General features: G+C 35.6%; 1 pseudogene; it reads left to right on the top strand.

Moving 5' to 3' along the window:
- Nucleotides 1-5,641: 5,641 nt before the first annotated feature.
- LOC139815241 (histone H3-like) lies at nt 5,642-6,044 on the top strand (annotated as a pseudogene).
- Nucleotides 6,045-14,494: the final 8,450 nt, after the last annotated feature.

Here is a 14,494-nt window from a genome sequence, read left to right as displayed (position 1 = left end):
GATATTGGGTCTGATAATAATACAATTGAATAAACTACTTATGTTTTTGGCACCCCGTGATAGCACTTTAACTGAAGCAACAGCTTTTTTCTCTGTGTACATTATCTTTTAGACATTATTATACACATTATATTATATAAATAATAATGTTTAAAAAATAATTCTCTCTCTCTCTCTCTCTCTCTCTCTCTCTCTCTCTCTCTCTCTCTTTCTCTCTCTCTCTCTCTCTCTCTCTCTTTAAACATTATTATTCATATAATATAATATATAATGTATGGATATCGAAGTCCGAACACACAGACAGAGAAGGTTTGGAGTCGTAAAATACTGTGGGAGTGACAAACCACGGGGTCCTGATCTCTGCTGTGACACACACATACACACACACAGACAGAGAAGGTTTGGAGTCGTAAAATACTGTGGGAGTGACGAACCACGGGGTCCTGATCTCTGCTGTGACACACACATACACACACACACACAGACAGAGAAGGTTTGGAGTCGTAAAATACTGTGGGAGTGACGAACCACGGGGTCCTGATCTCTGCTGTGACACACACACACACACACACACACACACACACACACACACACACACACACACACACACACACACACAGAATTATTGTTAAAGAATTATTTAATATTTTGGGAGTTGTGACATAAAATCGCAAATACATTTGAGTTCGGAAGTAATCTTACTGCATTTAAAAGTGATTTTAAATTTGGATACTTAGGATGATTAATGGGTGGACGTTTCAAAATGTCTTTCTACATGTTATCAAAATTGAGTTTTGCAAGATTTTCTTTTTCTTCTGTAGTAAAATCGGAATGCAGCGTAAGCCATTCTTCTTTTAAACCATTTTCATCGAAGCCACTTAAAGTTTTTGCAATAAAAGTAACATCGTTAAAGGATATTTCTCTGTTAATATCAAATAAAGCTACGTGCGGTTGAAAAACTTGTAATGTATGTAAAAATACGTTATCTGCGGGTAATCTCTCTCTAATTTCCTCAGCAGCAGTGACGTAAAACTGCAAACAATTTTGTCTAATAGTAGTTGTGACATCTGCATGTCCTTCCTCTACTAAATTGCAAAGATATTCTTCGCATTCTCGATCCCAAAGTTATATCAGTAAGAGATTTGTTGATTCTGTTCTTCGCGAAATGAAATATTTGTGAGCAAATGTTTTAATAATTCCGGCTTTAAAAAGTTTTGACAAATTTGCATGAGAAAATTAACGGATTTAGATTGCAATAAATGAATTCGTGTCTCATAAGCTTGAAAATACGCATTAAATGAATTGAAGAAATTTAAAACATATTTTAGAAATAAAAAGTACGCTTTTGTATCTACATTTTCCATTAAAGATATTAAATATTCCCCAGACTTTGCTTTTTCAATTACGACCATTTCATGAAAAAAATTTCTTAGTGAATTCCATGACTCAAAAACTCTGTCAATACACGAATAACGCGAAAGCCACCGAGTTTCGTATAATTTCAAAATTTTGTGATTTGTATCTTGAAAACATTCGCAAAATTCATTAAAAATAGCAAAACGCTTTGGACTACTGTTGATATAACTTGCAATTTTTCTGAGAAATTTTTCACAGAAATCAGACATTTCAGCGCATGCAGCGTGCGCAGTGGAAAGGCAAGGACATGGAAATGTTAATAAATGTTTGCATTTTTATATAAGTTTAGTTTTGAAAGATAAATGTTTTCCTGTCATGACAGACGCATTGTCGCATGACAGAACAATAATATTTAAAAATGGAATCTGAAGTTTACACATTTTAGTTTCAAATGCATTGAATAACTTTTCTGCACTACAATATTTGGCATCTACAATATTAATTAACTGAACTAACTGTGATCGAATATCTAAAGTTTCGAGATCAACATATGTTACAAACAAGAAGCGTTATCCATTTTTCATTGGTTATATCAGATGTTTGTTTTGTCAATAAAAACTGAAAATTTCCTATATTTTGTATGTTATTAACTATACGATATTAAGTCTTAACTGAATCTAAACTTGATCTCTGTTATACACATATCCGCATTCACACATAATCACACACACATACACAGGTAGAGAAGGTTTGGAGTCGTTAAATACTGTGGGAGTGACGAACCACGGGGTCCTGATCTTTACCATTGACACTATCTGAACTTTGTATATCCATATTATTATTCTAAAAATATTAAATGTTCCATTTGTTCGCTCTTTCTCTCTAAATTTCTTGAGTCAAATTTTTACGAAATTTACTCGAAAAATAAAATAATATCCGAGTCACTCAAGGTAGAGTGACTTTTACTCCTATAGAGTGAAATTCTTTCGTTATTACAATATGTACTCATTTTAAGAGCGAATTTGTTCAGTCTAAATGATACATTCAACAATTTACTCAAAAAAGAGTGAGCAATTCATTCTAATTGACTGAAACATGACTTGTATGGATTTAAAGTTTCCTCTATGGATGTAGTTAAATATTTGATTTTATATAAAAAATGAAATGTTATTCCGTTTGAATGGCAGTATTATCAGCAATAATGATATTATTGCTTTAAGTGAAGCTTACTAGTTTCGAGTGGAATTTCATTCCAAGAAATTTAGAGAGAATTCATGTTTTACTTAATATAATGCAAGTATTTAAAATAGAACAAGTAATTAAATTTTATTATTAAAACAAAATGGGGAATTATGTTTATATTTTGCCAAGATATATCTAATTTAAAATTATGTGATTTTGTGAATAAAGTAATGTAAAGCAATTTGAAAAAAGACGTTTTAGATGAAAAGAAAAGTTGTAATTTAAAAGTTTTTCAATATTTCGAAAATAACGTTTTCAATTCATTATTTATTGTATGTACTGTGACGTTGCGGCTCGCCGCATCGTCGCGGCGCCCCGCCGCCGTCACAAGACGCGGAATTTCGCGCCCAGGGACGGACCAGGGAGGCAACGGCGAGATCTCCAGGGGTCGTATTTAATCGCGTTTCCGCATTTTGATTACTTTTTTTTGTTTCTTTTTGCAATGTAATACGCGCGGCACCTCACCCACACCACGGCAAACCTTCGAAGGAGTATTTGGCGAAGGAAATCAAGGACGATCGATAACCAAGGAGGGGTGGCAAGCACGGAAGCAGCAGAGATCACGGGCTGGCGAGAGCAACGCGGCAGGCGTGCGGCACGTGAGGCAGCGACGGACGAGGCCGCCAATAGCGGGGCCCCAGACGCCTGGGTAAAAACCCGGCTTCAGCAAATGATCTCCACAAAACACCGACCCACGGGGTGGCTGGCCACCGCCCTAGGGTCAAACCGGAGGCACACCGGCACGAGCGAAGTTCCGTCCGCCGCTAAGGACAAAATTTGAGGAGTTGTACGCCGCCGAGGGACCGTTGCCCGCCCCCGAAGGATCTCGTATCGACAGCACTGCGCCGGGACACCGCGGGCTTGCAAGCTCGCGCCCGATTGGCTCGCGCGCCCCTCAGGAAGGGGTACCGTATCGATTCCGCAATCGAGCGGGTTTAGCGTTTCACTCTCTGGTCGTCCGTCGGCGAGATACTAAGTTTTCTAAGATAAGCGATAGCCACCCCCGAGTCGGGTATTTCGATAATTGTCTGGCGGATCGAGGATCGTTGGAAGAAGGTGACGGCGAGGAGCTCAGGAGGAGGCATATCACCGGTGAGGTTGCCTGTAAATTGCGATATGTAAAGCCACGACACCGCCCTCCGGTGCACGCTCTCGCTCGGGATAACGTATGTTAAGATTGAGTGTAATTTCGCGATCGATAACGAGAGCGAAGGGCCTCGGGATGGTATCGTGGCCGCGGAACCGTGGTACAAGCGTTAAGGCGAATCCCTGGAGATCGCGATAGGTGTTAATGAGTTCGATATCGCGAGTATATTGCGTTGTCCTCGCGACCTTGGGGTACGGCCGCATACGGGCCGGTATTTCGTCAATTGCGTTACCGTTTCTTCGCGCCGGGAAATTCTTGTGTTCGAGCGTCGGTGTTAGCGTATCGATTTGTGTTCGGATCCCGTTATTACGGGTGATAATTGTGCTCTCGCGTTGAGAAACTTGCGTCCGGTATTAATTGCGTTACGTCCTATGGCGTCCCTGCTCGTGGTAATCTCGAATTTTGCGTTGGAATGTCGATGGCATTGTTAATCGCGGTCGAAGGTCGTTCCCGCCGATTGATTAATTATGTTAGACTTGTATTCGCGTTAAGAAATTACCGGCGTTCGCACGTTTCGTGCGTTTAGATGTTACTTGCGTAGTTCTTCCTGGCGTTCCGTGGTTATTAGACGCGTACTTCGAGTCAAAGGTGGTGTGGCCTTCTCCACACCTGGCGCCCAACATTATTAGCGATATCGCGACTTGCTTGGTTAAACGACTCGGCGCCTCCCCGTTGCGCCCGAGCCGAATATCTCGCGTTAAGTTAAGATATTGCGACAGAGTTTTCGTACGGTTTTCGACTCGAATTATTAATTGTGTGAGAATAGAGCCTTCAGCGTGTTTATTAGAGACTCAATTTCTTGATTTGTTTATTGAATTTATTTTCTCGACAACCTGTACTCAATAAATGTTATTTCCTTTGTTATCTGACTGAGTATGAAATTATCGTGTCACCCCGCCGAATATAGCGCTGCCCTTCATTAACCCCGCCCGTGATTAGGTCAAGCTAGCCGATTCCACGCACCTCCACACTTCGTTTTGCGTCTCGTTTAGGTTTTCGCGATTTCGTGGATGCGAATGTACGCATCTGGCGCCCAACATTTGGAACATTTCGTGGAGTATCGGAGGTGCGAGGAAATCACTGGAGAGGCCAACCATCCCGCTCTCCTAAGTCCTTTTGATCCGGCACACGTCCCGGAGTGGTCCGGGAGTGTAAAAAGTCGTGACAGTACATACGTTGAATCCTCGTCAAATACTTCGTCCAAATTAGGAATTATTTTGCTCTTTATCAATAACTATTATTAAGATATTCTTTTTTGCCAAAAATATATTTAAAAAATGCATGTTTTGTAGTCTATTGAAGTATAATTTTTATTGCAAATTTCATTGCAATTCTAAGAAAATAAAAAAAAAACATTTTTTTATATTTTTCAAAGAATAATTTTACCAAATGCGATTTTAAAGTTAACTTTACATTTTTCTGAAAACGAGTACCGCCGACCTTAATGTCGTCTGCAAAAAATTCACACAAAATACAACTTCATCAATCATGCTTTACGAAGATGAAGAATAAGACGACATTTTATAAAGTAATTAAGTTCTACCGGAGTCTTAGTGCTGTAGGGAATAACACAGTCCCCTTACCCAAGGCTACGGGTGAAGTCCACAATGGTGATGAAGACGGAATAGATTTTATACGGAACGGCGGATTCGGCGAAAGAAGCATTCCACTTGCAAGACTTAAAAAATGGGAAGATTAGTCTCACCAGCCTAGCAAAACATGTAGCCCAGGATGTAAAACTCCAAAATAAAAGTTAAGTTAGCCAGTTTGCTTCAAGATGATAACTCCATTGACTGGTTCGACAGCTGTGGGCTATTGTAGACGTCGATCTAATTCAATCTGACAAGGAGCTTTGCTCGTATACTGCTGGACGCATATCGATAGTTGACCGTTACGATGACACATACTAAGCAGACTGCTCGTAAGTCAACCGGAGGAAAGGCGCCCTGGAAACAGTTGGCCACTAAAGCTGCGAGGAAGAGTGCCCCGACCGGTGGTATGAAAAAACCTCACTGTTGCCCGACACCGTCGCCCTTCGTGAAATCCGTCATTATCAGAAAAGTACAGAATTATTGATCCGTAAATTGCCATTTCACGAACTCGTCTGTGAGATCGCTCAAGATTTCAAGACTGACCTCCGTTTCCTAAGTTTTGCTGGATGGCTCTCCAAGAAGCTAACGAGGCGTACCTTGTAGGTCTTTTCGAAGACACGAACTAGTGCACTATTCACGCTAAGCGAGTTACCACCATGCCAAAAGATATTCAACTGGCACATCGTATCCATGGCGAGCAAGCTTAGACGCAACAAATTTATAAAATAAATAATAGTGTCGAGAGCTGTGGATTATTTGCACGCTTTACTCTGCCTTACTCCAGAGTGATAGAACTGAAGAAGAAGAAGAAAAAGAAGAAAACGATTTGTGCTCTTTATCTATGGCCTTTTGTGGATTTCAAAAATTGTATTTTGAAGAGAATTTAGTTTTTATTCTCAATTTGAAAAAGTATGGAAACCAACGCTTAATCATTATTGGATGTTGCATAAGAATGGATTCAGTCAATTCAAGACTGAGTAACATGTGCTGCAGTGAATGCAAGATATTAATGCGCAAATGCAGATATACATATACAAAATCTGATCAAATGGTACTCCTTTCTTAAAAAAAATAAAAATAACAAAATATAAAGTTATTTTTAAAATTGGTTCAGTATGTGGATAACAAATGTAGAAAAATGTATAAATGTGTATTTGCAGGAAAAAAAATACATTATTTTATAATTGCAATGTGTTTTTGCAAAGAAAATGTAATGTATTACAACATAAATATGTATTACAATATATTTTACATAATGTAATTAATAAAAAAAATGTAAAAGATAGTCATTGATAAGAAGAACAAACTATTATTTGACGAGATACTCAACGCACATTGAATGTATGGACGTATTGTACGTATTTCATATTAGATTTTCTAGGATATTAAAAAAAGCAAAAATGAAAGTTTTGTCCTTTAAAAGATGGTTTTTTTAATGACTTTACATTATTTTGCCCATAAAATTATACTTTTAAAAAGAATTAACTAGACATTCTTTAAATAGAATATTTCCCTTGGCAAAGTCGAAAAGCATTCCCTATTTTATGGCCACTGTATAAAAAAATGTGAAATAAATTATTTATATCTATTTTATAACATACTTCTTGTGTTAAATCCAAAAATTGGCTGCAGTTGTCATATTAGTTCATATGTTTTCAGAAATACTCTTTTACTATAAATATATTATTTTTAATATTATGTTAAGTAAAGCATGTTCCCTTTTTTCCGATTTCACACTAGAAATACCAATAGTTATTTTCGACCGTTCCTATTTTTCTCCCGGCTGCTGCCAACCTTCGGTTGGCGAAGACGAGGGAGTATGCGTTTCACTGGGGCCGAACCTTTGTTACCTTAGTTCTCGATAACTACAACATACTTCGATATGTGCTTCCGTATATAAGTTTCTTATTGATCAAGCAAGGTTTATAGCGTATAATAATCATTAATCGTTGTGTTAAACAAAAAGCGAAAAAACGATATATTACATTTATATGTCCTCTTATTGGCTATCGACTGAGTTACAAAGGAAATTGATTAACCAATGATATGCATCCGCATGGGGAATTTTAGTGACTTCCAGTTACCTCTATTGAGCTTCGGCAGAACGTACAGCTTTTCTGTTCATTGTTGCACGCTCATTGGATATCGCGCGACACTATCGCACTAGTCTGCTGGGGCCATATGTCATTTTGAAGTGGCGGTCAATACAGTTAGGTTATGTTGTTATGTTATTGTGAACATAACATTGTGTACATATTAAAACGACAGTGCGTTTTCTACTACACATTTTCGTCGTATATCTTATAAAAGTGTCGAAAATTAGAGTGTTAATAATAAACATTATAAGAAAATGGATGTTTCTATTAACAATGTAAAACAGGTAAATATTTGCATTATATTATTATTTCCTTGAAAATTGCTATCTGTAACATTATTGTACAACAATAGATGCTTTCCAGTTAACGACACAAGCGTCATTCTATCTTTGTTGCTCACTAGATGTTGAAAAAAGAGACAGAATGACGCTTGTGTCGACTTGAGTCGCTAAATAAAAAGCACACATTATGTCTCGTATTATTATGAGTACAGTATCTTTCGTTTATTTATAATTTAATTTATATATTTATATTATTATAATATTATTGCTTGTTTATTGTAATCGAAATATAGAGCTTTAGATAAATATTCCATTAACTTGCAAAAAAAGTAAAAAAAAGGAGATAAAATATTTTTGGAAATATCATATTATTCGGAATCGTATAATTATTCGAAATATTGTACTATTAGCATGAATCGTATAATTGTGACAAGTCAGTTTTAAAACCGGGAAATACTGTACTTTTTCTTAACATTAATTGCTTTTTTATTTACAGAATTATATTTAATAATTATTGTATTTATTAATTAATATATTGTTTAGGTGTCTATTTTTGACTTTATTATATTAAAACAATTATAGTACAAATATGTGCCGTTTATTGAATTTGCATAATGAGATATATATTGGTAAGTATATAGTAATTTATATATTCTTTAGTAATATTATATAATATTATACAGTACTACATTTTATTAATTATTAATAATTAAAACTTGCATGTATACAAAAGAAGAAAAAGAAGAAAAAGAAGAAAAGGATGATTACACCACACAGATGAATATTGGCGGCATGGTTGCGCTACACACATGTATATTGGCAGCATGGTTGCGCCGTACTTATAATGTGCATATTGGCAGCAATGTTGCGCCTCATTATCTGAGAAGATAAGAAACCAGACATTAGAAGAATGGACATTTATGAATTTAATAAAAAAATACATCAAGCATATGAAGATCAATATAAAAGACAGAGATGATAATCAAATTCATTATATAGTTAAGAAACAAGCATCTATAAATTGACCAATACACATTAATAATATATAGAGTGTTACTTAAAGACCGCCCACTAATTACACAGTGTTATTCCTCTTCAATATTAATTGTAAGTCGAAAAGTTCTGAGTTATTTTTTTTTCTATAATGCTTAATAAAGCAGTAATTATTTATTGAATAAAGTCAATCCAATCAGCACTATCTTTTAGCTGGGCGTACGTCAGTGAGCCGTGTGCCTGCAAATGTGTGAGCGCACACTAGCAGGCGTGCGACTCACTGACGTACAGCGGATTAAAAAACGGTACTGAGTGGATTGACTTTGTTCAATAATTACTGCTTTATTAAGCATTATAGAAAAAAATGGCTCAGGATTTTTCAACTTAATTTTTGATAAGAAATAACAGTATGTAGTTAGTGAGCGATCTTTAAGAAACACCATGTATAAAAAAAATTTTATAAATAAATAATCTTTATTTTTTTTATTTGTTTTCTATTCTAATAATACGCTTTTCTTTACTTTTTATTATACATATAAATTATGTTTTTGTAGTTTATGTAATTCATGTTTTTTTATATTATATTATATATAAAATATGTTTTGTTTTTTGTTTATATTTACTTATATAATAATATTATTATTATAACATTATAATTATAAAGTACTATATATATTAAGTTTACTTCAGGTATTACGAAGAACGAAGAGGAAAAATATTGGACAAAAAAGTAAAACAGCGAAAAAGCAATCGCTGCATAGAATACGAAAAGCAGCACGTCCTACAATAGTAAGCATCGAAGAAATTTCACAACGTGTAACTATTGTGTTTCCATCTAATTGTCAAACATTACCAAATGTTAATAATAATCTATTATTGACTCATCAGAAAATTCCACAAGTCAATATTGATACACGGAGAGAAAAATTATTAAAACAATTTCAATCAACAATATGGTCTTTTGCGAATATTGCTTGTAATATTTGTATGAAATTATATTATAAGAAACAAGTATGCACTACAAAAGTGTCTGCTATGTCTAATGTGGATATTTTTCCTAGTGAATTACGCGAATTAAACGACATAATTACATGTTCTCGTTGTGCTAATTTAATAAAAAAGGGAAAAGTTCCAACACCAGCATCTTGGAACGCTATGTTTTTAGATGAGATTCCCGACGTTATAAAAAATTTAAGTGACATGGAACAAAGACTTTTATCGCGAATCATTCCATTCGTAAAAATTATAAAATTAGGTGGACAATTCGGTCAATCAGGTTTTCGAGGACAAGCTGTTTTATTCGCACAAGACGTAGAAGAAATACCGGAGCAGTTGCCATTACCAGTTACGAGAACGGGCATAATTATTGTATGTGAACAGCGTGAGAATGTTGAACGATGTCGACAGTTTCAAGTAAACGTACAAAATTTATCAGCTGCCCTATCGTGGTTAATTCAAAATAATCCCTTGTATCGAAACGTTAATATTAATTTAGACGCTACAAATTTTGACATTTCACAGATATGTCAAGTAATTGGAACACAGGATGATATAAATATTAATCATGGTAATGTTAATACTTTTGTTGCCTCAGAAGTTCAGAGAATAAATAAGACAGAATTAGTAGAAATGTCTGGAAACAGAGCAATAATCAGAGGTTCTATGCATCAAGGTCAGGATATATTTTCTGATCTTACAAGAGGAAAACAGTGTACTGCGAATGCGGCAGTTGCCATAGCTATGTGTATATTACATGATCCTCCATCTTGGACAAAAAATCTTATAGATACTATTTTATTGGTAGGCGATGTGTTATATGTAAAAAGTGTGTCGAGCCGTAAAGATCCTCATATTGCTGAAATCGATAGAGAATTTTTATCAGTTGATGAACTGCATACAAATGTTGAAATTTTTGGAAACATCATTACTCTGTTAATCACTCATAATGAGAACATATCAGGACATATATATAATGATAATAGCACAAAAGGATTTCCAAATTTGAAAAATGCTTTAAATATGTTCTTTCAACATCAATCTTACGGCATATTGACTGCCAATGGAATTTCTATTGCCATATTTCAATTTGATAATACATTTTGGGTATTTGATTCGCATTCAAGAGGAGCAAAGGGTAGACCAGCAGCAAATGGCACAGCATGTATGATACGATTTCCAACGACGTCTTCAATGTTTAACATGTTAAAAAGTACTATACCAAAATCTTCAAATAATAACTTTGGTAATTAATATACCATAACTTCTGTCTGTCCTCGTATGCATTCAAATGAACATAATAATACTCAAACACAACCCATTTATTCAAGAAGTTTTGCTGTTAACGAATGTATCGAAAATACTACAGAATTAAATCAAAATATTGAAACCAATAGTAATAGTAATAATATTGTTATTGTGTCTTCAGTTTTACGACCTGTTGATGAAGATATACCTGATGTTCAATCTGTTATTGAAAACGAAGTACAAGATGCTCCATTATATACATTACGACGAAAAACTACAAATCCTATACAAATGCACAATGAAATTCGAGCCGAAGAATTGGCTTGGTTTTTCCTTTTTCCAAAAGGACGGAATGGACTTCATGAGCCGTTACGGACATATCCTATAACACCTTTAGATTATTGTCAAGCTCGTATTATGTGTCAAGACTCCAGATTTCAACGGAACAACTACTTATTTTATTCTTTATCAGTTATGGAATATTAATATCGAGCTCGACAAAATGTTGGTGTTTGTCTTAGATTAAGACAAGGTAATAATCGACCCGAAGGTCTTGTGCAAAATTTGCATATCAATATGAGAGCTTTATGTGGGTCTAATGCTTACTGGCAAACTGCATGTAGCGATTTAATTGCTATGGTGCGGAATTTAGGTCCTCCGCAATGGTTTTTAACATTAAGTTGTAATGATTTGAATTGGAAAGATATATTGCAAGCGTGTCTCATTGCAGCAGGAAGAGAAGGGGAGGATATAGACAATCTTTCATTTATTGAAAAACAACGTTTAGTTACTGAACACCCAGTAGCATTATCTCGCCATTTTATGGTTCGCGTCCACGCTATCATGCGTGTATTGCAAAATGACGACACTTTATTAGGTGGAAAACTAATAGATTTTTGGTGGAGAGTAGAATTTCAAAACAGAGGTAGTCCACATTTGCATATGTTATGCTGGAACGAAGGAATCCCGCAATTTGAAACTCCAGATGATATAGCTCTCATTGATCAAGTTGTATCTTGTACATCTCGTACTGGAGATGTCGAATTAGATTCACTTATAGCACGCGTTCAAGTACATAGACATACTTCTACATGTTACAAAGATAGACAACATGGTCAATGCCGATTTGGTTTCCCTAGACGAATTAGTGATAGAACCATGTTACTTGGACCAGATGAAGCTATTCGTAATAATGGGCGATTCTGTATTTTAAAGCGTGATTCTACAGACATTTACATCAATAATTATAATCCTATAATTCTTAAACTATGGGGTGGAAATATGGATTTACAACCTTGTGGAAATGTTACGGATATAGCCTATTATACAGCTAAATATACAGCTAAACATGAACCTCATGATGTAGGTCAAGCAGTTAAAGATGCTATTAGTAGAGCACAAAGATATGGCGGAGATATAGGAAAACAATTATTTGCTGTATCAATGACTATACTTCGACATAGACAGGTGTCCGCTTGCGAAGGCGCATTTCGTCTATGCCATTTAAAATTACGTGATAGCTCACGGAAAGTCATTTTTTTAAACACATGCTTTCCAGAAGAACGTTATCGTATGTTACGTTACGATGGTTGTAACAGTAATTTATATGCAAACATATTTGATCGTTATTGTTTACGTCCAGAATATTTGAATGATCTCAGTTTAGCTGAATTTGCTGTCACTTATAAATATGTATCAAAATTTAATAATTATGAAGAAGATGGGGATATTGATGCTTATGGTGAAAGTGATGACAATCCAACAAATAAATATATTCGCTTGGAAGATGGTACAAAAATGAAGCGACGTGCGCGGCCTGCAGTTTTAAGAACGCGATATTATACTCAAACTGCTAATCGAGAAGCATATTTTTATAGTTATTTGGTAGCCCACGTTTCTTTCAGAAAAGAAGAAGAACTACTCGAGGGATACGAATCAGCAGAAGAGGCATTTCATGCAAAATGTCATTTGTTACGACCTCTGCGCACAGGACAAGATATTGAACAATTTCGATTTATAGAGCGAGAGTTACAAGAAGTTATAGCTCAGATTATTGCGCTTGAAGGTGGTGAGACAAATGAATTGTCTGCCGAAAGATACGAAGATCGTGCTCGTTGTATGGTGGAAGGATTGTGTGATTACAATGTTGATTTTGACTTACATGACGAACCTAATGAAAGAGATCATGTTATATCTGATGAAGAATTTAGTAACAATGTTAGAAGTATGAACATAGAACAATCTCATTTATTTAGTAAAATTACTAATCATATTAAACAAGATCTTCAAAATCAAGACATTGAACCTTTACGATTATTTATTACAGGAGGAGCAGGATGTGGAAAAACGTTCGTTTTGAAAATGATAAAACAACAGATTAAACGATGTGTTGTGTGATTACGTATGTTCGAATAACCGCGCGTATTAGAGTTGCGGCGCCACTACAGGCGCGACCAATGAGTAGCGTAGGGCAGCGTTCGTAGGTTGGTACCTCGCCGATTACCGCGCGGTAGAACAGAGACTTCCGGTAGGCTCACGAGCGAAGACACACGTCGTGCATGCTATTCCGAGATTGTACGCGCCAGCAAATAAAGAAAGTGTTTAGAAGCATCTTCTGGCCTTTATTACCAGCATCCTACACTACACGATGTTATGCTCCTACTGTAGACCGCTTAGTAAAACCAATATTTATTGAAGTAACTGCTCTTACTGGTGTCGCAGCTAGATTAATTAATGGGCGTACTTTATATAGTGCATTTTTTTTGGCAATAGAAAAAGGAAGGCCTACAGTATATAGACAGTTAACAGGACAACGTCTTGAAGATGCAAGACGTAAATGGCGACACATTAAATGGCTAATTATAGATGAAATATCGATGGTTTCATATGAAATATTAAGATCAGTTCAACTTCGCCTTCAAGAATTTAAAAACAATGTTGAATTATTTGGTGGTGTTAATATATTATTATTTGGAGATATTATGCAATTACCACCTGTAAAAGGAAGTTGGTGTTTCAAGCAACCTATATGTTTTCAAGCTGAACCGCATTTGTGGCGGTATTTTGGTTTGTGTGAATTAAAGGCTAATATGCGTCAACAAAACGATGCAGATTTTGTTGATTTGTTAAATAATTTAAGAGTTGGGCAAATTAACATTCAACAATATGAAATGTTATTGAATAGAACATATGTACCTCTGATTAATGAATTTGCTGATGGCGAAGCTATTCGTATATTTTGTACTACACAGTTAGTTAATTCTTATAACAACAAAATGATTGAAAAATTGGCAGAGACTATAAGAATTTACATTATAAATGCACGAGATGAATCAAGAGAGCTTGCAACTTACGGTCAAAAACCTCCTAACGCAGCAATTCCTACTGATCCTAATAATACTGGTGGTTTGCTATTTACGCTCAAACTCGCAGTGGGGTCCCGTATAATGTTACGATCTAATTTAAAAGTTAATGAAGGTTTAGTTAATGGCAGCATGGGTGTCGTACGTGGATTTGAATGGCAGGCTTTACGAAAAGACCAGA

The sequence above is a fragment of the Temnothorax longispinosus genome, chromosome 6 (genome assembly GCF_030848805.1).
Source record: "Temnothorax longispinosus isolate EJ_2023e chromosome 6, Tlon_JGU_v1, whole genome shotgun sequence".
Taxonomy (NCBI): Eukaryota; Metazoa; Arthropoda; class Insecta; order Hymenoptera; family Formicidae; genus Temnothorax; species Temnothorax longispinosus.
The sequence above is the reverse complement of the archived record's forward strand: the minus strand, read 5'-3'. Positions and strand labels throughout refer to the sequence as shown.